The sequence below is a fragment of the Lissotriton helveticus genome, chromosome 3_1, assembly GCF_964261635.1.
Source record: "Lissotriton helveticus chromosome 3_1, aLisHel1.1, whole genome shotgun sequence".
NCBI lineage: Eukaryota > Metazoa > Chordata > Amphibia > Caudata > Salamandridae > Lissotriton > Lissotriton helveticus.
Genome location: NC_136061.1, coordinates 1,261,510,923 through 1,261,537,674, shown reverse-complemented (window position 1 = coordinate 1,261,537,674; position 26,752 = coordinate 1,261,510,923). Strand labels below are relative to the sequence as shown.

The window sequence follows — 26,752 nt, the reverse complement described above, 5'->3', positions numbered from 1 at the left end:
GATGTCCAATTCAACATTGAGGATTTCGAGGGATGCATAGATATCGGTGATTTTAGTATGAAAAAAAGATGAAATGTTATCGCAAAGCTCCTGAGATTCTATGCTAGACAGCACCTCCTTGTGGCAGACTATCACAAGCTCCGGTGTTGATAAGTAAGTGCTGGTGCTGAGTACCGGACACCACAGGATCAAATTAAGCACTGACTAATGCCTTCAGTTAAAAAAAAATGTTAATGAAAACATTACATTCCCTGTTGAGAATGTTTCTAGTTTCCTTATTTTAATGCTGAAATGCCAACTATCTTAGCCTCCATGATGATGTGTGTTAAAGAAACAAATTTAGATGTGTGTATGAATTTAAATATATATATGTATATCATAAGCGATGTTATCAATTGGGTCATTTAGCATATTCTATCATTTGCAAGCTCATTAGCAATGCATGACAAGAGCATGCATTAATTTACTTAAACATAAGTGTTGAATGTCAATGTTTTTTAGACTTTGTTTTTTTACCATAACGCCACTTTAAGTGCTTTTTATCACTGAATTCCCTAGGTTAAAAAAAGAAAATGGATGTTAAGGTCTGATAATAAAAGGAAACCATAACTTCACTTTGACCTTTTTGTTTTCAGAGTATTTCCTTTTTTTAATCATATACCACATCAAACTGTCTTTACCTCCAATCTTCTATTTACAGGCAACTGCCACTGTGCACGGCCTTCAACCTATGACCTGACACTGTGCTCAACCTGCTGCATGCAGCCTTTGGCTATGACCAGTTGGGGTGGCAGCAAGGCCCATATTTCTTAGCCTCAGCATGGATTGGCCTAGGGCCAGGCCCTTCGCCGGTCGCCTTTCCCACTGCACGGTGTCTGCCGCTTTGCTGCAGGATCTGGCTTATTGTCACGTTCTGCACCCATTTCGTTGTGGGCATCCAACCATCGTAGGCTTTTTTTCCAATTTTTTAGGTTTTTTGTGTCATTCATGGGATTCGCAAACATTTACTGGCTCATGGACCCATGTCTGTGGGGGAGCAATAGCCTTGTTTATGATTTTACAAGCCACAAATAGGTCAACATGGGCCTATGAATCTTGCTGTGGCTTTGTGGTCCCTTGCCCACAAAGCTTGTGCCAGGTTTGTAGATTCCTGCCATGATTTACAGATCACAGTGACTGCATGGGGGTCATGAACCCACAAACACTGTGGCATAATCAGCATTTTTTTTAAACACAGGGGCCTTTGTGCTTATCATTCCCCCTAATATGCACTCTTTCTTTTTTTCTCACTAATTTTGAGGATATGTGAACTAACTGTCCGTGATTAGTAATGACAGTTGCAGCATTTGTCATCAAAGTTGCAGCCAGCCAATCATATTGTTTCAGGTCCACAAATATTTGTTGATTAGGGAACCTCAAATGAACAACAATCAGATTTTAAAATTTTTCAAATTGTCACATTTTTGCTACATGGAGGTCCCCGAATCCAGGCCTTGGAACTCCGTGAATTAATAGTCCTGATATCGCTAAAATGTAACTTTTTCATGCTCAGACCCGGATTCTTTTTAAACATTCATTTCTGGAAAACCACAGAAGGGGTTTACACGTATAGTTCTACTTTCATGCCAAGTTTGTTTTAATTCCACTTGGACGTTTTTTTCTGCATTGAGAAGCAAATAATACTTTGAAAAAAAACGGGAAACATCACTTTTTAACCCAACTTTTTGGCTCACACTTGAGGGATCACCACAAAACAGAACACAAGGTGGATTAACTTGTTTCTTGTAAAGTTTTGTGCAAATTAATACATAGCACAATGCCAAATGTATTAGCAAAACCAAAAAATGCATTTTCAATGAAAAACTAACCATAACTAAAGAGGTGTTTTTGCTATCACTTTAGTACATACATTCTGCATCATCATTCACATCTCTTCCATGGAATCTCTTCCTCAGGGTTTTCACTCAGAGTCCAAATTGCATGTTACCGAGGAGCCGCTGCTGCAAATAGATGATCAAAACATTTGAGTATATTGTTTTAAAGAGTACTATACTTATTGTACGACCAAGAATAAAATATGCAATGAACATCAAATGCCCATCTATCTATTCACTTACATGCTTACAATTAACATTGTTGTATTGCTTATTGTATTGCAGTTGCATGTATATAGTGCTTACCTCTGAGGTGATGAAGCGGTTTCACAAAGAGGACCATGCTACTTTGGGACCTATGGTTAGTTTATATTCTATCAATGTTTTCTATTTTTTTGTTTTGAAGAGTACTAAATTATAAACTTTATGTGCATTACAAAAACTTGTTTATTATTATGCAGCTCTAAAAATAAACACATGCAACAAAATATACATTTTAGCATAACATATCAAGAGCCATAGAGGCTGAGTCCCCAAAATGGAAGGGGCAGGTGACTGGCATCAGGCAAAGCTTGCCCACCAAGGACCCAACAAGGTTGTCCCCTTCTCCAGCCTTAGAAATTCAGCAGCCTCCCCTGTGTTGTGTGGGAACTGGAAACAGTAACAAACAAAAATGGTTCTTGGAGACCAATTACTTTGTGTTTCTTCCTCTCCCTTATTAGCAGGTCACAGTAATTGTAACGCATTTGAAATATTTCACAGGGTCACAGCTGGTAGGTGTTCAGAGCCCCCTAAGGAAGCCAATGGAGTAATTTAGAGCTTGGAGGACAAGGCACTCATTCGTAAACATGATGCAGTACCCTACTGGCCAAACCCTTGGTCCATCTGCCTCATTTAGATATAAGTAGGCCGTAACTATTATGTCAACGAAGTCCCAGTTGGCTCTGTGTTAATTTTCAAATGTCCAAGCAAAGTAGTTGAGTTAACAAAGTTTATCTAACATAAAGAAGGAGCCATTAGTTACACTTGTAAAGGGCACATCACTGCATTCCCTAACATGAAAACATACCGATAAACAACAGCAAAACCCCTATGAATAACAGAAGCCTAAGACACCACACTCCGTCGACGAAATCCTTTCTCTCACAGCCTGACCTATTGGAGGAAGGACCAGTGGCAACTCGCCGAGGAAGTGCTGCAGAGCGGTGGGGCAGGGCGGGGAGGGCTAGGACAGGGGAGGGGTGGTTGACTTGGACATACGACGGAATGGAGTAAAATAAGTAAATAAATAAAACTATTTACCTTGCACTCGCTGCATCACCAACTCGGCAATGCAGCAAACGCAAGGTAAATAGTTTTATTTATTTGTTTACTTACTTTACTCCGTTCTGTCATATGTCTGAGGCCACTACCCCCCACCCTGCACCTCCCTCGCCCTACCTCCTGGCAGCACTCCCTCGGCGAGCCGCCACTGGGAAGGACTTTACACAATCTTCCCTATTTCGGGCAGATGATGTAAATGCCTTTCTTTTGTTTATCTGTAACTGCCAGAAAGAACCAGCGGGTGAGAACCAGATAAAAAATGACACCCCCACACCCTGGGAAGAAACTACCAGAGTTTGAGGGTCATTATTTTTTGTTTTTTTAAAAAACAAACTCCTATTTTGGAATTCTGTTTTTGAAAAACAAAAACGATGGGAGGAGGAAGTGGGTGGGAGAACAAGACATGAAGCAAGAGACCGCTAGAGAGGAAACGAGAGATGGATGATTGTGAGAGGTCGAAGAGGAGTGAGGGGGGGTAGGGGCAGGTGAAAGGGAAGAAAAGAAATAAGATAGAAGCTGAGAGCAGATAGTGGGGGACTATTGGCTTTGTCAATGGTTGTTCGTTACATAAAGGTAAATAAGCAGCAACTGTGACTTCGTTCTGACATAATGAGACTGTGAAGTTGCATCAAAGGCAGTGAAGGGGGCGCTGCTGCAGAGTTAAGTTGTTTTTTTCACCCTGATTGTGAGGGCAAAAAGGGAGAGCCCGATAGGGAACCGTGCTCAGCACCGGCAGGACCCGGCACACTTAACCCCTTCCACACTCATGACGAGCTGGGCTCGTCATGAGGTAGCCTCCTGCTACGCTCATGACGAGCCCAGCTCGTCATGTAACATGTGTTTTTGTTGATTCCAGCACACAGCGGGAAAATGCATAGCATCGATGTGGTTAAAGCCCTGCATCCCGGGCTGAAAATAGGCTATGTGAAAAGCGATTTGTATAAACCTGCAAAACAAGAAGCTGCCACCATAACATCCGCCACAAAGGAAGCAGAGGAAACTGAAACAGGAGGTAAACGATGAAGTACCCGAAGGAAAACTTCTGCTTTAATGTTCTGAAGTGCAAACAGGGCTCGAGGCTACTGGCAACAAGAATATATATGGAGATAAAAAAAAGAGTAGAAGGTGACAATGTGGGACCGATGGGAGGAGTAAGAGGGTGGGAGAACAAGACTTGAAGCAAGAGACAGCTAGAGAGGAAATGACAGATGGACGATTGTGAGAGGTCGGAGAGGAGTGAGATGGGGGTAGGGGCAGGTGAAAGGGAAGAAAAGAAATAAGATAGAAGCTGAGAGCAGATAGCGGGAAGGGGACAGGGTTGGAAGATTTCGAGGAAAGAGAGGCATGTTGGGAAACAGAAAATGTGAACATGCTCTCGGCATTGATTGAATAGAAGTACAGGTGCACCATAGATTAGGAAAGTGCTGAAACAACACAATTATTGAAAAAGCACAAATAGTGATGTCCAGAGGTCTGGTTTGTTTTGAATGATTTATTTGTCAACAGAAGGAAAACGAACAGCCGACGCGTTTCGTCCCGGATGGGACTTCTTCAGGGCAAGAATCGTATATCAACTCCTTGGTGGTGAATGGAAGCCAGAGGGTTGCAGTCCGTTTCGTAGTCTCTGACCAAAGACTAAATAAAAATGCAAATTTTAGAATATATAGGATACAGAGGTCTTTAGGTGATTTCAATCCTACAAGGTCGTTGTCCAGCTGGGCTAGGAAATACACTAAAACAAGCTATCAACGATGAAGTCAAATTCAATTTCAAACCGAATACAAGTAGGTATGAGTAGGATGCACCAATCATGGAGTGTGCACCTAAATCTGAGAATGTCCAATGGAACCTTGAAATCTATAGTAGTAATGTATTAAAAGATCTCTCCTTACTTCTCCACCAAGATTCGCAGAGAAAGTGAAAGCCGGAAATGGAAGCCCAGACGTGGTATCCCCTCAGTCCGTATAGCGCCTGAGGGGATACCACCTGCTCTCGGCATTGCATGGCGGGGGAGCGGTTTAGACACTTTAGGGAGGCAGCGCTGCTCATCAAAACAAGCTCTGGTGTTGCATGGAGGGGGCGGGGGAGCGCATTCCTCTGAAGTCTGATGGGGGGGCGGGGGAGCGGCTTGCTTTGAAGTCACAGACAAATGGTGTATGGAGTGCGATGTGCGATGTGACTGGTGATGTGCACACGCCTGGCTCACATGAACTGTGCCTAATCCGCAGTTTGGGGAGACTTTTCGGAAGCCTTACTAGAATCTCGTCGAACAATGCTTACACATTGTTTCAGTGAGACCTAAAAAGGGGCTTGCAAAACACTTTTGGGCACAAAACATTTCCCATAGACTTTGTACTCACAAGTAGTGCAAAAACAGCTGGACGGATTTGAATGAAATTTGGCTGGATTACACATTATGGTGCGCAGATGATTATTTTGGGCACTACAAGTAATCAGAGTAAGTATGTTTTTAAGTTATTAGGTATTTTAACTAAATGATATCTGTAGTTGTGGTATATTTGTGCATTTTGATGGTATTTTGTGGTAGTTCAGCGGTGCATAGCAATACCAAGTCATTGTGTGATTGACTAATGACTGCTTTTACAAAAGTTAAAGGCACGTGTTAGACCTGTCTGGCTTCTTGCGTAGTCCCTCCAATTTATTATTTATTTTGTCCCCTTTTTGCCCCTCATACCTTTAATAATTTTTGTCCACTAACTTTTTCTAGGTGTTGGTCAAGGGGATAGGTGTTCTTTTTCCCCCTCATAGTTTTTCACCTCAGGCCCAGAGGCCTGTTCTGATAGGAAAATAGTTGGGACCACAAAATGGTGGCTACCAACTGCCCTAACTGCCAAACCCAGAACTTGCCCATAGACTAGTATAGGGCGTTCCAGAACCTTCTGGTCCCTTCTGGACTCCTGAGGGTCAGCCTATAAAAGGCGGAATGCTGGTCAGCCATTTTGTCTAACCAAAGAGAGTCAGCTGGAGGACAGGCTGTAGCAGAAGGTGGGGGTAGGACAGTCAGAGGGTTAACCTACTGATTCACCCCCCTTCCTCCCTTGGGTTATGTGACCTGTCCCCGCTTCATGGGATTCCTGGGGACCCTGGGCGCCTGACCAACCTCTAGTGGAGAGATAGGGGTGTGAGAAGGAAAAGGAGACTGTGGCGCTGTGGAGCGCAGTCCTCTGCCCAGTGGAGGAGACTCTGAAAGAAGAACCCTCATCCCCTGATACCAACCTCAAACCAGTACTGAGTGGTAAAAGGACTTTGTTAGGGTTAGGAAGTGGGAGCTGATAAGAGAAGAGATCCAGCGCTGTTTCCTACCCTCCTGGGTATTGGGGAAGGCTTGTGTCCTTGTGTCCCGGAAGGTCCTGGCCGGACGTGCAGTCGGCAAATCCCCTGATTTCCTTGTGACCTGACGAGGGGTGAGGGGTGCCGGTTTCCCTGAGGCAGCACCGCCTCAGCGGTGTGCGGAACCCCGGGGGCCCTGGTCGCGTTGCTGTAGTAGCGCTACTGTGGAAGAGGAGAAGGTGGGCAGTCTCTGTCAGAAGGCGCCATCGCGCATGCCCCGAACCGTAAAGCTATCCGTAGAAGGAGGGGCCGGGAAGTGAGCAGGCCTGCGTAGGAGACGCTTCTGGCGTCAGGTGATCGGGACCGACTCCCGCCTGGCATCACTAATCTCCCGCATCTGCGCAGTTGACCCGCTGGGAGTGTGACGCCCAGACCGGCGGGAAGAAGACGACGAGTGAGCAGGTATCGGCGCTTCTCCGCTCCTAGTACCTCTTTCCCTGCTGGAGCTCCAACACGGAGGAGCGGCGCTGAGCGGTGGGGAAGGAGCGGAAGCCTGACGCGAGTATATGCGAAATTGGTGTTGTTGCCCCGCGCCAGCACCGAGCTAAACAGCTGGTTGGGGGAACTCAGCAGATTCGACAGTTGCCGGCTGTCAGCCCAGATACCGGAGGACGTTGGCAGTGCCGCTTCCCGAGACAGTAAGGAGAGAGGGGGTGAAGGGAGAAGCTGAGCTCTCCGAGGATTAAGCACCTCAGGGAATAGAGGAGTGAGAGTCAAGCAAAGGTCTTTCCCTTCTGAGGAGAACCAGTCTCAGTACATGTGAGAAGTGTCCTAGCTCACTGTTATTTCGCAAATTACTGTGACTAAGTGGGTGAGGAAGAGTTCCTCATAGGAGCTGCAGGTGCTCATGTAAAGGCTTAAGAAAACCTCTCATTAAATGTGTACCCTTTGAGTGGATAGAGGTGGTAAGGGAGGTAAAGGTTCAAATACTATAGAGAAGACAAAGCCAGTAAAGTTTAGAAACTGATGTAATGAAATGTACTATTGTTGTGGTTTATTAATGCACGCTGACACTGCTGAAAATAATACTACTGAGAGAAAGTTAGCATTTCTGAACGTAGCATTTCTGACTTGATGACATCTGAATTTATTGAGTTGTAATTTTTCCACAGACAGAAAAGTAATATTAATTCTCCTGATCAAATGTGTAATTCTCAATTGTGAATTCTAGAACTAAGAGAGCAAAGATATTATTTTTATAAACAAGTGCTTATTTTTCCAACATTGGTGTAGCGTCCTTTTTATGTGTTATTGCGTGGATTTACTGCTGGGTGGTTTGCAACCTTCACACTTGTGCCTCTAGGATTGCATGTCTTACCCTAGGCCAGGCTACCCTAGGTGACCTGACATCCCAGGTTCCAACAGATTGGTGTCTAGCGGTGGGATCCTGACTGTGGTTGCAGCTACTCAGTAGTAATTAAACGCAATACACTAGCCTACACCAGGAGTTTTCTCCTAGCGGCCCTCCTAATTTGTCCTTTTGTTTTTCCAAATTTGTTCCTGGTGGTGGGGTGGAGGTGGCTTTAGGTTGCCCTTGCAACTCTAATTTCCTTGTGTGTATAACTTGGTATTGCCTATTGTAAAATGGAGTTTGCATTAGAAAACCTAGATACCTATTCTGTGGCTCAGCTGAAAGATTTCTGCCAGAAAATGGGGGTATTTTTTAAGCATAGTGCCAAGAAGGGGGAACTCCAGACCAGTCTAAGGGCTTGGGTGGAGGCACACAAAGAAGGGAAGGAGGAGGAAGAAGGGGCAGACCGGGACCCGGTTGTGGAGATAAATGGATTATTCCACTCGGAGGGGGAAAACCTACTCCCAGGACCAGGGTCCTACTCCAGGAAAGGCAGTAGTGTCTCCGGGGGAAGCTTAACCGAAGCAGAGCTCGCTGACAGGAGGGAAAAGAGGCAATTAAAATGGGAGTTGGCTAAGCTGGAGCAGGAGAAGGAAGAGAAGAGGATGGTTCATGAGTTCAGGTTGAAAGAGTTGGAACTCCAGGCCCTGCAAAGGGGGCCCTCTCCTGTAATAAATGGTGGCAGCGAATCCAAAGAAACAGCTAGGGAGTCCAGACCCTATTTGCCAAAAGACCTTATTGCTAGCTTTAGTCAGGGAGATGACATAGCCAAGTGGTTGGCTGCCTATGAGGTCTCCTTAAGAGCCCATGGGGTGCAGGAGAAGCACTGGGGGGGTGGTTTGTATAGATACATGCCTCCTGCTGGTCGGGACACATTGCTGGCCCTGGAACCAGAGGAGCAAACCAACTACCCCATCATGAAGCTAGCATTAGTAAGGAAGTTTGGGCTTACCCCAGAAAGGTACCGTCAGAAGTTCAGGGGGAGCCACAAGTTGGGTACCCAGAACTGGGTGGACTTCCTTGACTACGCACGTAAGGCATTGGAGGGCTGGGTCAAGGGCAGTGAGGTGAAGGACTATGAGGGGTTGTATGATCTATTTTTGAAAGAGCACCTCCTCGAGAAATGTTTTCCCGAGCTGCGCCAACACCTGGTGGACAGCAAGCTGACCAATCACCGGAAGCTTGCAGAGGAGGCGGACATCTGGGCAAGTAGCCGGGTGTCCTCAAAGGGGACTGGGGCGGATTCCCAAAAGGCCGGACAGGGCGCCCCCCAGAAGAAGGAGGGAGGAGATAAAAAGAAGGAGTTCTCTAAAGGTCCCCAAAACAATTTCCAAGGAAAGGGAACAGGTTTCACCCCTAAGGTAAACCCGCCCAGAAACCCTAATCCTGGCCAAAGCCAGCAGCCAAGGGTTCTCCATTGTTTTGAGTGTGGTGGTGTTGGACATTATAAGGGAGATGTCAGATGCCCAAAGAGACCACCCCCTCCCACCGGAGAAAAACCACCGGGAGTAGCTAGTGTAGCGCTCGGGGAGGAGTTGCCCTTAGATAAGGGGGGTGAGTGGGCGGGTGTCACCTTAGTGTCCCTGGGAGAGCGGGAGATGGTTCCAAAGATCCAGGTGCCCCCAAATACTACAAAGTATGGGCAATGGGTCACCATCAATGGCCAGAGAGGGGAGGCTCTGAGAGATACAGGAGCCAGTATGACTATGGTGAGAAGTCAACTGGTGTCTCCAGAGCAGGTGGTTCCCAATGTACTCCACCCCGCCGCGATGGCTGACGGCAGACTGGGCCACTATCCAGTGGCTGAGGTTCCCTTTGAGTGGGAGGGGGTTGCAGGTTCACTTCGTGTTGCCGTAAGCCCTGCCGTGCCAGTTGATTGTCTGCTGGGGAATGACATGGAGCACAACACTTGGAGAGAGGTGGAATACCGGACGCACACTGCGATGCTGGGTACACCTGACTGGGCCTGTGTGAGCACACGGTCTGCGACTGCCCGGAGAGGGAGTTCGCCTGGGTTGGAGCCTGGAACAATGGCCCAACCCGCTGCCAAAAAGGGACAGACCCGGAGGCAGGAAGAGCCTGCTTCAGCTTCCACGCCCCATGTGACAGATCGGCCACCTGCGGTGGTGGACCAGGAGTCCGTGGAGGGGGAGGTAGACTCTCTGGAGGATTAACCCATCCCTGCTGAGTGGCATGTGGAAGGAGGACCTACCAGAGAGGAATTCTGTAAGGGGCAGAGGGAGTGCCCTACCCTTGAGGGATTGAGGCGTCAGGCTGAAGTCCAGGCAGCAGGTGATGCTACGGGACACCACCATATTTACTGGGAGGATGGACTCCTCTACAGTGAACCCAAGGTACCCTTACCTGGCTCATCAAGGGCTTTGGTAGTCCCGCAGCAATAGCGAGCCTTTCTGCTGGAATTGGCTCATGCAATACCCTTGGCAGGACACTTAGGCCAGGACAAGACCTTTGCCCGGCTTGTCCTCCACTTCTACTGGCCTCAGATGAAAGTGGCGTCCAACACTTACTGTCGGACATGTGTATCCTGCCAAGCCAGTGGGAAAACAGGGGTGAAGCTGAAGGCTCCCCTGGAACCACTTCCAGTCATTAGCACCCCCTTTGAAAGGGTGGGCATCGACATTGTAGGGCCATTGGATCCACCAACAACAGCTGGTCACAGGTTTATCCTGGTTCTGGTGGATCATGCCACACGGTATCCAGAGGCCATTCCTCTGAGAACTGTCACTGCACCTGTGGTGGCTAGGGCCCTGATGGGGATCTTTACCCGAGTGGGATTCCCCAAGGAAGTTGTGTCCGACAGGGGGACCAACTTTATGTCAGCTTACATGCGGGCGATTTGGAAGGAGTGTGGAGTGACTTACCGGTTCACCACTCCTTATTACCCCCAGTCGAACGGACTGGTAGAAAGGTTCAATAAGACCCTGAAGGGCATGATAAGAAGTCTGCCTGAGAGCCTACGGAGGAAATGGGACGTCCTCCTGCCCTGTTTGCTGTTTTCCTACCGAGAAGTGCCGCAGAAGGGAGTGGGCTTCAGCCCTTTTGAACTGTTGTACGGGCACCCTGTGCGTGGACCTCTCAGCCTGGTGAAGGATGGATGGGAAAAGTCTCCCAGAAAGCCTCCTCAGGATGTGGTGAGCTACATGCTGGCCTTCCGGAGCCAAATGGCAAAGTTGTGGAAGCAAGCTTCCGACAACTTGGAGGCCAGCCAGGCAGTAATGAAGGAATGGTACGATCACAATGCTCACCCGGTGGAGTTGGAGCCTGGCCAGAAAGTGTGGGTGATGGAACCTGGAGAGCTAAGTGCCCTCCAGGATCGCTGGGCAGGCCCATTTGAAGTGTTGGAAAAGAAGGGTAAGGCCACTTACTTGGTGGATCTTAAGACCCCTCGACAGCCCCTACGGGTGCTGCATGCCAATCGCCTCAAACCCCACCATGAGAGGCCAGAGGTCATCCTGATGATGGTGACTGATGGTGCCGAGGAAGCAGAAAGCGAGCCTCTCCCTGATCTCTTCTCGTCTAAAGAGAAGGATGGGTCGGTGGAGGGAGTGATTCTCTCCCCCTCCCTAACTCCTGAGCAGCGAGAGGATTGCCGCCAGGTATTGGAGCAGTACTCTTCGTTGTTCTCCCTTGTCCCGGGAAGAACCCACCTGTGTACTCATGATGTGGACACAGGAGACAGCCCACCAGTGAAGTCAAAGACCTACCGGCTGTCAGACAAGGTGAAGGCTAGCATCCATGGAGAGGTTGCCAAGATGCTAGAGCTAGGAGTGATAGAACCTTCCAACAGCCCTTGGTCCAGTCCGGTGGTGCTAGTGCCAAAAGCCGCCCCACCAGGCACCACACCAGAACTGAGGTTCTGTGTGGATTACCGAGGACTGAACTCAGTTACAAAGACTGATGCTCATCCGTTCCCTAGGGCGGATGAGTTAATTGACCGGCTAGGAGCTGCCCAATACCTAAGTACCTTTGACCTCACTTCAGGGTACTGGCAGATCTCCTTGACAGATGGAGCAAAGGAAATGTCTGCCTTCTCCACGCCTGAGGGACACTTCCAATTTTGTGTGATGCCCTTTGGGCTCAAAAATGCCCCTGCCACATTTCAGCGGCTGGTGAATCAGGTCCTCTCTGGAATGGAGAGTTTCTCTGCTGCCTACCTGGATGACATTGCTGTCTTCAGTAGCAGTTGGGAGGACCATTTGCAACATTTGCAAGCAGTTCTCCAGGCCCTGAAACAAGCTGGATTGACCATCAAAGCCAGCAAATGCCAGATTGGGCAAGGGTCGGTTGTGTACCTTGGACACTTGGTGGGTAGGGGGTCAGTGCAGCCCCTGCAGGCAAAGATTGAGGCAATCATGGCCTGGGAACCCCCCAAGACACAGACTGAGGTCCAAGCTTTCCTGGGCCTCACAGGCTACTACCGTCGCTTTGTGAAGGGGTATGGCACTATAGTAGCGCCCCTCACAGAGCTCACCTCAAAGAAACAACCTCGACGGGTAGTTTGGACGAAGGCTTGTCAGCAAGCCTTTGAAAAGTTGAAGCAGGCAATGTGTGCAGCACCGGTCCTGAGGGCCCCAGACTTCTCCAAGGAGTTCATTGTCCAGACAGATGCATCAGAACATGGCATTGGGGCAGTGTTATCGCAACTAAATGAAGAGGGCCTGGATCAGCCTGTAGTCTTCTTATCCAGGAGACTGCTTCCCCGGGAACAGAAGTGGAGTGCAATTGAGAGGGAAGCTTTTGCGGTGGTGTGGGCTCTGAAGAAGCTGCGGCCATACCTCTTTGGCTCGCACTTCCTGGTTCAGACTGACCACCGACCCCTTCGTTGGCCGATACAAATGAAGGGGGAAAATCCCAAGCTGTTGAGGTGGTCCATCTCCCTACAGGGAATGGACTTCCGGGTGGAACATCGGCCTGGAGTGGACCACGCCAATGCAGACGGTCTCTCCAGGTATTTCCGCCTTAGTGATGAGGACTCCCAAGGGGTTGGGTAGTTCTCCCCACTTTCAGCTGGGGGGACGCGTGTTAGACCTGTCTGGCTTCTTGCGTAGTCCCTCCAATTTATTATTTATTTTGTCCCCTTTTTGCCCCTCATACCTTTAATAATTTTTGTCCACTAACTTTTTCTAGGTGTTGGTCAAGGGGATAGGTGTTCTTTTTCCCCCTCATAGTTTTTCACCTCAGGCCCAGAGGCCTGTTCTGATAGGAAAATAGTTGGGACCACAAAATGGTGGCTACCAACTGCCCTAACTGCCAAACCCAGAACTTGCCCATAGACTAGTATAGGGCGTTCCAGAACCTTCTGGTCCCTTCTGGACTCCTGAGGGTCAGCCTATAAAAGGCGGAATGCTGGTCAGCCATTTTGTCTAACCAGAGAGAGTCATCTGGAGGACAGGCTGTAGCAGAAGGTGGGGGTAGGACAGTCAGAGGGTTAACCTACTGATTCACCACCCTTCCTCCCTTGGGTTATGTGACCTGTCCCCGCTTCATGGGATTCCTGGGGACCCTGGGCGCCTGACCAACCTCTAGTGGAGAGATAGGGGTGTGAGAAGGAAAAGGAGACTGTGGCGCTGTGGAGCGCAGTCCTCTGCCCAGTGGAGGAGACTCTGAAAGAAGAACCCTCATCCCCTGATACCAACCTCAAACCAGTACTGAGTGGTAAAAGGACTTTGTTAGGGTTAGGAAGTGGGAGCTGATAAGAGAAGAGATCCAGCGCTGTTTCCTACCCTCCTGGGTATTGGGGAAGGCTTGTGCCCTTGTGTCCCGGAAGGTCCTGGCCGGAAGTGCAGTCGGCAAATCCCCTGATTTCCTTGTGACCTGACGAGGGGTGAGGGGTGCCGGTTTCCCTGAGGCAGCGCCGCCTCAGCGGTGTGCGGAACCCTGGGGGCCCTGGTCGCGTTGCTGTAGTAGCGCTACTGTGGAAGAGGAGAAGGTGGGCAGTCTCTGTCAGAAGGCGCCATCGCGCATGCCCCGAACCGTAAAGCTATCCGTAGAAGGAGGGGCCGGGAAGTGAGCAGGCCTGCGTAGGAGACGCTTCTGGCGTCAGGTGATCGGGACCGACTCCCGCCTGGCATCACTAATCTCCCGCATCTGCGCAGTTGACCCGCTGGGAGTGTGACGCCCAGACCGGCGGGAAGAAGACGTCGAGTGAGCAGGTATCGGCGCTTCTCCGCTCCTTGTACCTCTTTCCCTGCTGGAGCTCCAACACGGAGGAGCGGCGCTGAGCGGTGGGGAAGGAGCGGAAGCCTGACGCGAGTATCTGCGAAATTGGTGTTGTTGCCCCGCGCCAGCACCGAGCTAAGCAGCTGGTTGGGGGAACTCAGCAGATTCGACAGTTGCCGGCTGTCAGCCCAGATACCGGAGGACGTTGGCAGTGCCGCTTCCCGAGACAGTAAGGAGAGAGGGGGTGAAGGGAGAAGCTGAGCTCGCCGAGGATTAAGCACCTCAGGGAATAGAGGAGTGAGAGTCAAGCAAAGGTCTTTCCCTTCTGAGGAGAACCAGTCTCAGTACATGTGAGAAGTGCCCTAGCTCACTGTTATTTCGCAAATTACTGTGACTAAGTGGGTGAGGAAGAGTTCCTCATAGGAGCTGCAGGTGCTCATGTAAAGGCTTAAGAAAACCTCTCATTAAATGTGTACCCTTTGAGTGGATAGAGGTGGTAAGGGAGGTAAAGGTTCAAATACTATAGAGAAGACAAAGCCAGTAAAGTTTAGAAACTGATGTAATGAAATGTACTATTGTTGTGGTTTATTAATGCACGCTGACACTGCTGAAAATAATACTACTGAGAGAAAGTTAGCATTTCTGAACGTAGCATTTCTGACTTGATGACATCTGAATTTATTGAGTTGTAATTTTTCCACAGACAGAAAAGTAATATTAATTCTCCTGATCAAATGTGTAATTCTCAATTGTGAATTCTAGAACTAAGAGAGCAAAGATATTATTTTTATAAACAAGTGCTTATTTTTCCAACATTGGTGTAGCGTCCTTTTTATGTGTTATTGTGTGGATTTACTGCTGGGTGGTTTGCAACCTTCACACTTGTGCCTCTAGGATTGCATGTCTTACCCTAGGCCAGGCTACCCTAGGTGACCTGACATCCCAGGTTCCAACAGCACCCATGTTGCTTTTGGGTACACTTTGGCTGTGTTCTGTGTTACGCCTTCAGATATAGGTAAGCATTAGGTTTGATATTCTTCCCCTACCAATTACCACTTTATTAAAACGGTAATAGGTATGCAAAAATAATTATACGTTTTTAGATATATTTTCAAAAAAAGCATAGTGTACTGTGGTACAAATATAATGGAATACACTAGGGGGCATATTTACAAGCCCCAGAGCATCACTTTTTTTGACGCTTCCGTTGCCTGTGCCAGTCACCATATTTATAAGGTGGCTCTTAGCGACTTAACGTGGCTTAACGCCACCATGTAAATATCCACCTTACTGCTGCAGTCTGCCACAGTAAAGGGGCGGGCAATGAGTGTTGCAGTGGGTGTTCTACCGCAACACCTATTGCTTTTTTATTTACAAAGCTAGGGAAGCTCCAAAAGCTAAGGCCAGGTAATACCGGGTCTTAAAATGGCGATACAAAGTGAAATAATTAATTTCTCCTCGTGTTTTTGCTCTTTCTGCAGCACACATAGAAAAAGCAAATCACCATTATTGATTTTTTATGTGCAGAAATGTGTCCCTTCCTGCACATAAACAATCGCTCCTGCAGCGCAGGCACCTTTGCAACTTGGCGCAAGGGTGCCTGCTCTGCTGCTAGGCAGCTTTTTTTAGCACCAGCACTAGGGGAAATGCAGGGGTGCACCGTATTTTTGTAAATGTGGAGCATGCCTGCATTTTGAAAATGTCCGAGCGAGACATTGCCAAATTTGGCTTAACACAGTGCTTCAGCAGTTTCTCGTAAATATCCCCCTCAGTGTACTACAGTCTATTTTCTATATTGAACATATTTAAATATGCAAAGAAAATCAATGCAGAACCACAGTATGAGGAAAGAACATCAATGAAAACAACAGAAGTGCAACATCGGAAAGGTGCTCCATGGGAACAAAGAGGAGTCAGAACAAAGGACAATAATGGCAGGAACAAATACAAATGTAATTAATTTATCAAACAGAATATTGACAGATGAGGAACTGAATGTTTTTAATTTTGGGTTATCCTTCTGTTCCAGCAGGGATTTTGATTAGCTTCAGACTAGATTGACCTCTTCACATTTGTTTGGAAACGTAAATTAAATTAAATATTCAATCACAAAACAGAACACAATATGGTTGCAAAAAATATTTCTAACATAGATCTCTCCCTAAGAATCAGTGATTTGGACTTACTTGTGACATTACAGGAAATAGAACAAGCAGCAGTGAACCTTACTAGATAGGTTATGATAAATGTCCCTCAAGTGACTTTAAACCCAAATCTCGCTTTCATGATGTAGTCACAAACGACCTTTAAAAACTTGAGAAGAGACAAATCCAAAGGGAAAAATATTTTGACATGGCCCCAGAAGTTGTCAATAAGAAATATAGCCTCTGATGAAAATAATTTTACTTACCCTGCAGACAAAGGAGGTGAAATCATTATAATGCTGAAAGAGATGGTCTTCAATAAAGTTCTGAGACAGTTATCTGTCAAGAAAAACGATATACCCATTATTAAGGAGATGCATTTGAGCACTATTGAAGAATATTGGGACTTGCTTAATAAATGGAAAGATCAGGGCGAAATTGAATAGGAAGAATTTTGCTATCTGAAATGCGAAAATTCTCATATACAAGTGCTATATCTACTACTTAAGATACACAAAGACCAAAAATACCCCCCAGAGGCACCAATTGTATTCCATCAGAAGCCTTCTTGAGATCACCATCAAATGTGTAGACTTTTTTCTAAGACCTTTTGTATCAACATTACCATCATATGAACAAGACACAAAGGTTTTCCTTAGGAATATAGAAGAGATACCGTGGGGGGAGGATTTTCTGTTAATTACATATGAGCTTTCAACATGACATAGGTATAAACTAGACCAATATCTTTATATGCTCATACCGTTATGATCATTTTTATGATCAGATACGTTTTCAACAATAATATCTTCCTGTGTAATGACATACTACAAAAGCCATGGTGTGGAACCGCACTAGGCACCAGTTTTGCTCCCAGATTTGCGAATCTCACGCTGGACTGGCATGAGGAACACCTGTCCATGGCCCTTGAGTTCACAGAAGATATGGGGAAGGTGGTCTTGTGGCCAAGGTACATTGACTATTTATTGGTAATATGGTGTGGGTCAGCGCTGACAGCTAGAAACATTTAAAAAAATTAAACGACTATTTAAATTTGAAGTTCATGTGTAACATAAGTAACATTGAAACAGTATTTTTGGATGTAGAGGCTTTGGTGAAGTACAATAAGGAAGCACAGTCACTATCACAAAAGCACAGCCAGCAACAGCTAACTGCATGCCGATAGCAGTCATCCTGAAAACCTTAAGAGGACCTTCTCTTATGGTGAAATATTACAGAGTAGGAGAAAATGTTGCTCCAAGAAAGACTTTGAAAATTAATCTCAAAGCATGTTCAAGAGATCCCTTCAAAGGGGGTACCCTTCATGGGTACTAGATCGAGTCAGGAAAAGGGTAAACTTCCAAGTTAACACCTTCTTTGGTAGGAATAAGGTTAAAATCATCCAACCAGCACAGTAGGACACCCACATGATAACTACATTTTGCAAAATATCACATAAAATGAAAAACATTCTGAAAAAGAATTGGACATTTCTTGCTAGTGACAGCAACATAGCAAATCATATTTCCACACACCCTAGGATTACATTCCACAAGAGGAGATCATTGTGTAACTGGCTAGTACACAGTGTTGAGGAACATGAAAAGGGCATTGAGTTGGTTCTCAACGTTTTTTTCTAATTGTGTCAAGTGTAAAGCCTCAAACAAGAAAAAATGGTGCATCCAGCTGACTACTTCCTGAAGGCAGGGAGTCAGAGATAGATGACTATCTCTGATAGGAGTAGAAATACAATACTTCTTTGTGGATATGTTCCTTTCATTATATTTTGTCTCTTGCATTTATCGCTGGCGGTCTTTATTTTACTCTAAAATGGTGCTCCCTGTAGACACGGTGTTGTCCCTTGTTTATGTCTGCTAGACATCAGACTATTCAACATTCCTGTTTTGTTTTGACATCATGTGCCCAAGGATCCTTACAGCTGAAACGCATCATGGGAAATAAACTGGACCTTCTGCAACATTTGTCCTGAGTACACGTGGTTCCTTTGAACAAGATGTTCCAGGATTTTTTGTTATAAATTTCAGCTGAGTACTACTCTCAGCAAACATGTGACACTGCCATAGGGTCCGGCATCCATGTACACAGTTGTTTGTTAGTATTGCGTCATACCTATAAATTACTGCACTACTTTAAAAATGGTTGTAAAAATGCACAGTTCTTATCCCGTTCGATGCTGAGAGATGGCCAGACCGTCCCACGTGACGGTGGGCGTGTGCAGAGGACGGCCGGGGGCTGTCCAAACCCCGCCCACTGATTAAAATGCCCATACGGCGGCGCAATTCGCGCCGCGGTCAACGGGTTAAATTGCTGTAAAAATGTATAGGAATGTATAAATACATTTCTCTACCTATTGCTTCTTCAATAAAGTGGTAATAGGTAGTGGACAACAATAACATCTACAATTTACCTATATTGAAGATCGTAACCCAGAACACAGTGAACCCCAGAATGCCGCCAAACTGTGCTAGAAACTACATGGATGTGTTTTACCTTTGGATGTTTTTTACATTTGGTAAACACAGACATTAGCCAATCACATATTGACTTCTAATCTGCATGTACTGCGGTATACTGTGAACTTACCACAGTATACCGTGCACAATATATATCAAAGGTTTGTAAAACTTATAACTGCACTCTACGCTATTCTATTGTTCGCCACTACATTGTACGGCACTCCACTCTATGCCAGTCCACTCAACATCACTATCCTCTACACCACTCCTCTCTGTGCCACTCTAATATATGCCACTCCACTCTATGCTAATCCACTGTATGCCAGTCCATTCTGCCACACTCCACTCTACACCACTGCACTGTTCACCACTCCCCTGCATGCTATCTCACTGTATGCCGCTCCACTGTATGACACTCCAGTCTGCACCGCTAAAGTGTATGTCAGTACACTGTACATCAATTCACTGGACACTACTCCACTGTACGCAACTCCACTATGCAACACTCCACTCTATGCTATCCCACTCTATGCAACTCCAGTATATGCCACTCCATTCAGCGCCACTCTACTATATGCTATTCCTTTGTACGCCATTCTGCTGTACACCACTCCACTGTACGCAACTCTACTCTACCTCACTCCACTCTATGCCACTCCGCTTCATACCACCCATTCTGCACCACTCCTCTCTAGGCCACTGTAGTCTATGCAACTGGGATGTGTGCCACTCTATTCTATGCTATTCCACTTTATGTAACTGAACTCTCACCACTCCATTTTTGCTATTCTACTCTATGCTACTCCACTCTACTCTACTCCACTCCACTGTACGCTATTCCACTGTACGCCGTCTGCTATAGGCTATTCTACCCCATGCCTCTTTACTTTACTCTAGTCTATTGTACAGACCCCCCAGGATATAGCGGCATGGATTAGCAAATTTAGCGGCACAAAAATGGAAATTTAGCGGCACAAATATGGAAATTTAGCGGCAATTTAGCGGCATTTTATTTGGCAGTTTTTCCTACAACAAACACAGATTTCTTCGTTTTTCTAGTTGTTTAACAACATGAAGCTATGTATTTTTGGTTTATTTACAATGTAGACACTTTGTTTGGCTTCAAGGCTGCATATAGGACATAAACTAATGAATAAATGCCCCAAAAGCAATCCGCCCAGGGCCCGCCGCAGAAAAGGGCCCTCTCTCAGTATAATGTTAGGTTTGTGAATAGGGGAAAAACAAACCATCAAACAAATATATACATTCATGCTTAACCTATCTATTTAATGAAGGTAGTCAATCCACAACGAGCACTGACCCAACTAAAGCATTTTAATTGCTTGTTAATAAATCTAAAATTTTATAGTTTTTTTTTATACATTGTGCTTTAAAAACAATCCAACTTTACTTATCTATACACCCCAAAACTGGTTCATTTAGAGAAAACAACTGCGATCATAAATACAGAATGATCCAACAACCACCCCATTTTCACTGACCCTCATTCATACAGGTCACCTCCTCTTATGCTCGCTCAAAACAAACATAACTCAGGGTCAGCCTAAAAGAAAATCTTGGCCTTCTGCCACCCACCGTCAACACCCTCTGTGTCTCATGTCCTCCTTCCTTCCCAAAGCTGTGCTCTCTGCTCTCTTCGGGGCAGAGGGTCAATGCTGCACTGACAGGCTCTCAGAGAGTCCTATCTGAGCAGCCTGGAATTCCTTTGACAAAGCAACAGTGGGAAGCAGCCTTTGTTTACCTCTATTGCTATGTCAAGGCAGCGACTAACTTGATTTGGAATCTGTTATTCACGCCAGTGGCTATCAGTGATGGCCATGCTAAAACCCCTTAATGGCAACGACCCAGCTATAATGCTGTGTGCTCTGTATTTCCCTTCTCCCCCCCCAAAAAAAAAATCCCAGTCTCGCCCCCTCCTTGAAGAATTTTTATGGGCCTGCCAGAAATAAAATCGCATATCTGGTGTCTCCATTATCCATCTCTCCCACTAATGCTGTTTTTGGGGATGTAGGATAGGTCTGTGATGTTCTGTATTGGCCCTCCTCCCTTCCCTAAACAGGTTCCTGGGCCTGGCTGCAGGTTCTGGCAGCAGTGCTGTCTTTCTCACACATGCTGTTGGCTCTTAGAGCCAGAGGTGGCGATGAAGGCGCTGTGGCATCAAGCCAGGGCATTACCAACTTATGTCACATTGTCATCAGCCATAAGCCTTTATCTTCTAAGGTGGCATCTGTGAAAGCCATATGCAACAGAATAATGTGCAGACTTGAACCGCACAGTCCTTGATGGGCTGACTTTGAAACCAAATGCTTTGAGTTACAACATCTGCTCATCTTTCACCAGCGGGGGTCAAGGGGTCAGAGCTGGTCAGGTTATATTGTTGCCATAACCGAGACCTTGTAAACTCAATGGACTGATGGGAAACTGAATGCATCAGCAACAACTCAGAACTTTCCACACGTGAACTCTCAGGCCAAGCACAAGATGACAGCTAAATGCTCGCACTTTGACATCTCCCGTTATCAGTACGGCGCAGGGTTGAGTCTCAGCAGGGCAACTGGGTAATAGCACCTGATAATTATAGCGCTTAGAAACAGCATGCGCTTGTTGAGTGACACCCTTCAGAGAGACACAATTTTTATTTTAGTCCGCTGTCACATTGGATGCACAGCTTGCCCTCTCTAGGCTCCCACGTTTATGAGTGTCAACCTCTTGTGAGACTGTCGCTGGTGAGAACTTGTGGCCTGTGGCACATATGCAGCGCTACACCCAGTTCAGCCAGATGTTTACCTCTGGGTGCCCCTTAGCATGAGGCATGAACGGGGTTTAAAGGAGTTCATACTGATGCATGATTCCCCCATCGCAGTGTCCACCCGAGATGGTTTCAGTGTAGCCCACGCATGTGACGTGTGCCCCACGCCTGTGAGGTCCGGTGTGACATGTGCCCCAGCATGTGGTATGGAATCCTGCACTTGACCAATGCATCAATAACTTTACTGGCCAAAGAACGAAAACAGCTGCCAGTTCACTATTTAGTGGTTTATAGAAGACAATTGCCCTAGGGCAGATGCGGTAATACTATAATATTCATTTGAAAGAAACTGTATCCGAGACCCGAGTACATCAAGGGTGAACGGCAGTATCCATAGTGTTGTATCGTGCACTTGATAGTAATGTGAAATCACGGCGCAACTAGTATAGTGGAACCCCATGTCACATCTTATGCTTGTGAATTCAATAACCTAGATGTCATGGTCAGGGACATTTTAAGGATTTGTGGGCCCTGTTCGGATGAACTTAAAATTATGATCTGGTTTCAGTTCTTTTATACCTCCTTTGGCCTGGTCGCTCACATTTGTCTACATTCTAAACGTGTTTTATCTAATACTCAGGGATAGTGCTGTGTGCTTTCAATATTTCAATATATAATATATCCTCGTGTCCGCTGCCGCTTCTCTCTCCCCCTGGTCTCCTTCCTGCTCTCCGCTCTCCTCCTCTCGTCGCCCCTCGCCGCTGCTGGATGCTGGATCTTGTGAATGGGATTGATTGGCGGCTCACGGAAACGGCGGATTTCGCGGGCGTTTGTGTAAATATCGCGGCATTTGCACGGATCAGCCGATTTCGCGATTGTTTTGCAAATCGCGAAATCGCGATAAGCTGGAGGGTCTGATTGTATGTCATTATAATACACCTCATTGCACTGTTCACCGCTCCACTATACAGTACTGCACTTTACACTACTCGGGGAACATCCATTACGACGCGGTTGTTACACCGCGCTACCATTACATCGCGGGCAATACTATGCAAGACGTTACCACGACTTGCGCTGGAGGGCGCTCTAGGCTAAGGAATAGTAGATTTACTATTCCAACACCTTCCCTACTGAACGTAGACTGGTGATGCAATAGTACATTTTACTATTCCTAAGTCCAGCACCCTACAGCACAAGTCGTGGTAACGACTTGCGTTGTAAAGCCCGCGTTGTAATGGTAGTGCGGTGTAACAACCGAGTTGTATTGACATACAACCCACTATTCCAATGTATGCTATTACACTTTACCACACTTCGTTCTGCATCAGTCCACTCTTTGACACTCCACTGTTTGTTTTTCTATTGTACACCGATCCACTCTACCCCTCTACACTGTACAAAATTTCACTCCACACTATTCCACTCTAAACCACTCTGCTCCACAGCACTCCGCTCAACTCCACTTTATGCCACTCCACTCTACCCCACTTCACTGTACGGCACTCCCATGCATGTTATTCCAGTGTACGGTACTCCACTGTACCCCACCCCACTGTATGCCACTCCACTGTAACCACTCCACTGTCTTCTACTTCACTGTACACCACTGCACTCCAAGGCAATCCACTGTACACTATTCCAAAGTATGCCACTACAGTGTATGCCACTACAGTATACGCTACTCCATTGTATGCCACTCCTCTCTTCACTATTTCACTGTGCGCAATTTCTCTGAATGCTTCTCTACTGTATGCTATTCCATTCTACGCTACTCTACTCTATTCTATTTCACTCTGTGCCACTCCGCTATACGCTATTCCACTATACATTATTCCATTCTATGCCACCCCACTCCACGCAATTCTACTGTTTGCCACTATAATGTCCCTCACCCCACTGTAAGCCAGTCCTCTGTAGACCACTGCATTCTACGCTACTACAGTGTAAGCTATTACACTCTACCACACTTCATTCTATGCCACTCCACTCTTTCCCACTCCACTGTAGGCTATTCTACTTTAAGCCAGCACACACTATACCACTGCACTGTGCAGAACTTCACTATATGGTATTCCACTGTATGCCACTCTACTCTATGCCACTCTTCTCTATGCCACTCCACTGCATCCAGCTCCATTCTATACCACACCAGTATACACTATTCTACTTTACGGAGCTCACTTTATGCCCCTCAACAATATGCTATTCAACTCTATGCCACTCCACTCTGTGCCACTACACTGTATTCTACTGTATGCCACTACATTGTACCTCACTCCACTTTATGCCACTCCACTCTACACCAATGCACTCTATGGTACTTCACTGCATGATATTACACTCTACCCCTCTCCATTCTACACCACTCCACTCTTCGCCACTTCACTGTATGGTATTCTACTGCAAGCCACTCCACTCTACAACATTCCACTGTACGCTATTCCACTCAACACCATTATACTGTATGCCAGTCCACTCAACGCCACTCCACTGTATCCCAATCCACTCCAATTTATGCCACTCCACTGTACAGCAATCCACTTTAAGCAACTACACTCTACACCACTCAACTCTATACTATTCAACTCTATGGCACTCCACTTTACCCTCACTCCACTGTACTCCACTCCACTATACGCTATTCCACTGTACGCTACTTCACTGTACCCCACTACACTCTATGCCACTCCACTGTATGCCATTCCACTGTACCCGAACTCCAATGTACACCACTCTACTGTACGCTATTCCACTGTATGCTCCTTCACTCTACCCCACTACACTCTATGCCACTCCTCAGTATGCCACTGCACTGTATGTCACAGCACTGTGTGCTATTCTAAACAGTGCCACTCTAGTCTACATCACTTCAGTGTATGCCACCCCACAGCATGCCACTCCACTGTACTCTACTCCACTGCACAGTAATTCAGTGTATGGTAGTGTACTGTATGCTATTCCACTGCATGCCACTCCACTCTACGCTACTCCCCTGTACGCTACTCCAGTGTACGCTAATCCAATGTAAGCCACTCCACTTTACTGCCTTCCACTACAGTCTATGACACACCACTGTAGTCTACTCCACTTTACACCAATCTATTCTATACTTTTCTACTTTATGCAACTCCACTCTAGCCACTCCACTCTATGCTATTTCACTCTACCGTACTCTACTGTATGCCACTTCGATGTAAGCCACTACAGTGTATGCCACTCGACTGCATACAACTTCAATGTATGCTATTACACTCCACTGCATAGCACTGTATGCCACCCCAATCTATGCTATTCCACTATATGCCAGTCGGCTCTATGCCATTCCACTATAAGCTATTCCAATTTATGATACGCCAATGTACGCTAGTCCACTGTATCCCACTCCACTGTATACTATTCCAGTCTACTCAACTCCACTGTACACCAATCCGGTCAATGATACTCATTATATTCAACTCCACTATATGGTACTCCTCTCTTTGCCACTCCAGTCTATGCCACTCCACTGTATGCTATTCCTTTGGATGCCTCTCCACTCTATGACACTCCACTGTACACTATTCCACTTTAGGTCACCTAACTGTACACCTCAACAGCACTCAATGCCACTACACTCTACAACACTACATGCCACTCTACTGTAGCACTCTCTACCTCACTGTAGTCTACTCTACCTCACTCCAATGTATAACACTGTACTCCACCCTATGCAACTACACTCTGCTCCACTCCACGACAGTTTCACACACTCTACAACATGGAATACCACTCCACTGTATGACATGTGACTCCGCTCTATAATACTTTACTCCACTGTATTGTAAACCAAAGCACTGTACTACACTCTACAGCACTGTACTATACGAGACATCACTTCACCTACACTATGTGACAATTTAGCCCACTGTATGACATTTCAATGTATGCTGCTCCACTCTACAACATTCTACTACACTATGCTAGTGTACAACACCCTGCTACACTGTATGCTCCTACACTGCACTGTAGAACATTCTACTCCTCTCTATGCCAATCTATGATCCTCTACTCAACTCTATGCCACTCGTGGACAAACCAGTTCATGACACTCGACTCCAGCATAGGACAGTCAATGATACTCCACTTAACCACACTCAACTGTACAGTGCAACACACCACTACACTCTACAAATGCTGAGAATTATGTCATTGGAATGTGGCAGGCATAAGGGGGAAGCTTGATTGCCCACCTTGGCTAGAGCTTATTGCTCAAACTGAGATATGCATTCTCCAAGAAACCTGGAGTTTGACCCCCACGTTCATTCCAGGGTTTATGATTTTTCATAGACCTGCAACACCATCCAAACATGGCCGATCGTCAGGAGGGCTGCTCATACTTGTAAGTCTCACATTAAATTAAGATGCAAAAGAGTTGGCTATTAATAGCCCAGATATTCTTGGGATTAGGTTAACCAATGGCAAGGGTAAGACGGCCGATATATACAATGTATATATATAGGAGCACTAGAGGTGGTAGTTCTCCTACCCTCCAGGTCCTGGATAATTTACTGGAAGCCAGGCATGAAAGTCATCCACTAATAGTTGGTGGTGACTTCAACGTACCTTTTGAGCTACTCGACTGGGCTGAGGCCAATGATGTGAAAGAGGAGGACAAAGTTTGTAGGGTACCCCCTCTGGAGCTCACTCCGATTAAAAAATGGTCGCAAGCTGCACTCCAGTTGAATGCGATATCCCTAGAATATAGCTAAGGGCCACTAATGGTAGAACCATTTCAGACAGAGGAGGAGTAATGGCCTTCACTGGACCAAATGGGTCAAGTAGGTTTGACTACTTACTAGTGGATTTGACACTTTGGCCCTTGGTGCAGGACATGGTCATAGTCCCGTCCTGTGATAGTGATCATAACCCCCTTATTCTGTCTATTGATAACCCCTGGGATGACATTGGGAGAGAGTCCCCAATACCATTAAGTACAAAGACGCTAATCCCCACAAAGGATAAGCGCCGACTTAAATGGCTTGTGGTTCTGGTGGATGAAACAAAGATCCAACCGATCAAGGACGCTTTAACTAAGCATTTAGCGACTCTAACACCAGCGACCATGGATTCGCCTATACAGAGCAGCTGCAGTACCCTCCACAGGGAATTCTTTGATCGCCTGGCCTGCTTTTATCATTGCCTGATTAACAAGACTAGGGGCCAGATGTAGGTAGGCCTTTACAGGTCAGTAACGGCCGAAAATCGGTATTTTCGGCCTTTACCGACCGGTATTGAGCGAT

At 46.4% G+C, this 26,752-nt stretch overlaps 1 long non-coding RNA gene across 1 annotated transcript in view; it reads right to left on the bottom strand.

The window, feature by feature from the left end:
• Positions 1-1,886: 1,886 nt before the first annotated feature.
• LOC144824932 (uncharacterized) overlaps positions 1,887-26,752 on the bottom strand; it is a 66,842-nt gene continuing 41,976 nt past the window's right edge. Inside the window, exons 2-3 of the long non-coding RNA XR_013609187.1 lie at positions 16,490-16,562; positions 1,887-2,000 (exon numbers count right to left, since the gene is read on the bottom strand). This is a non-coding gene — a long non-coding RNA (uncharacterized LOC144824932). The remainder of the gene's footprint in view (positions 2,001-16,489; positions 16,563-26,752) is intronic.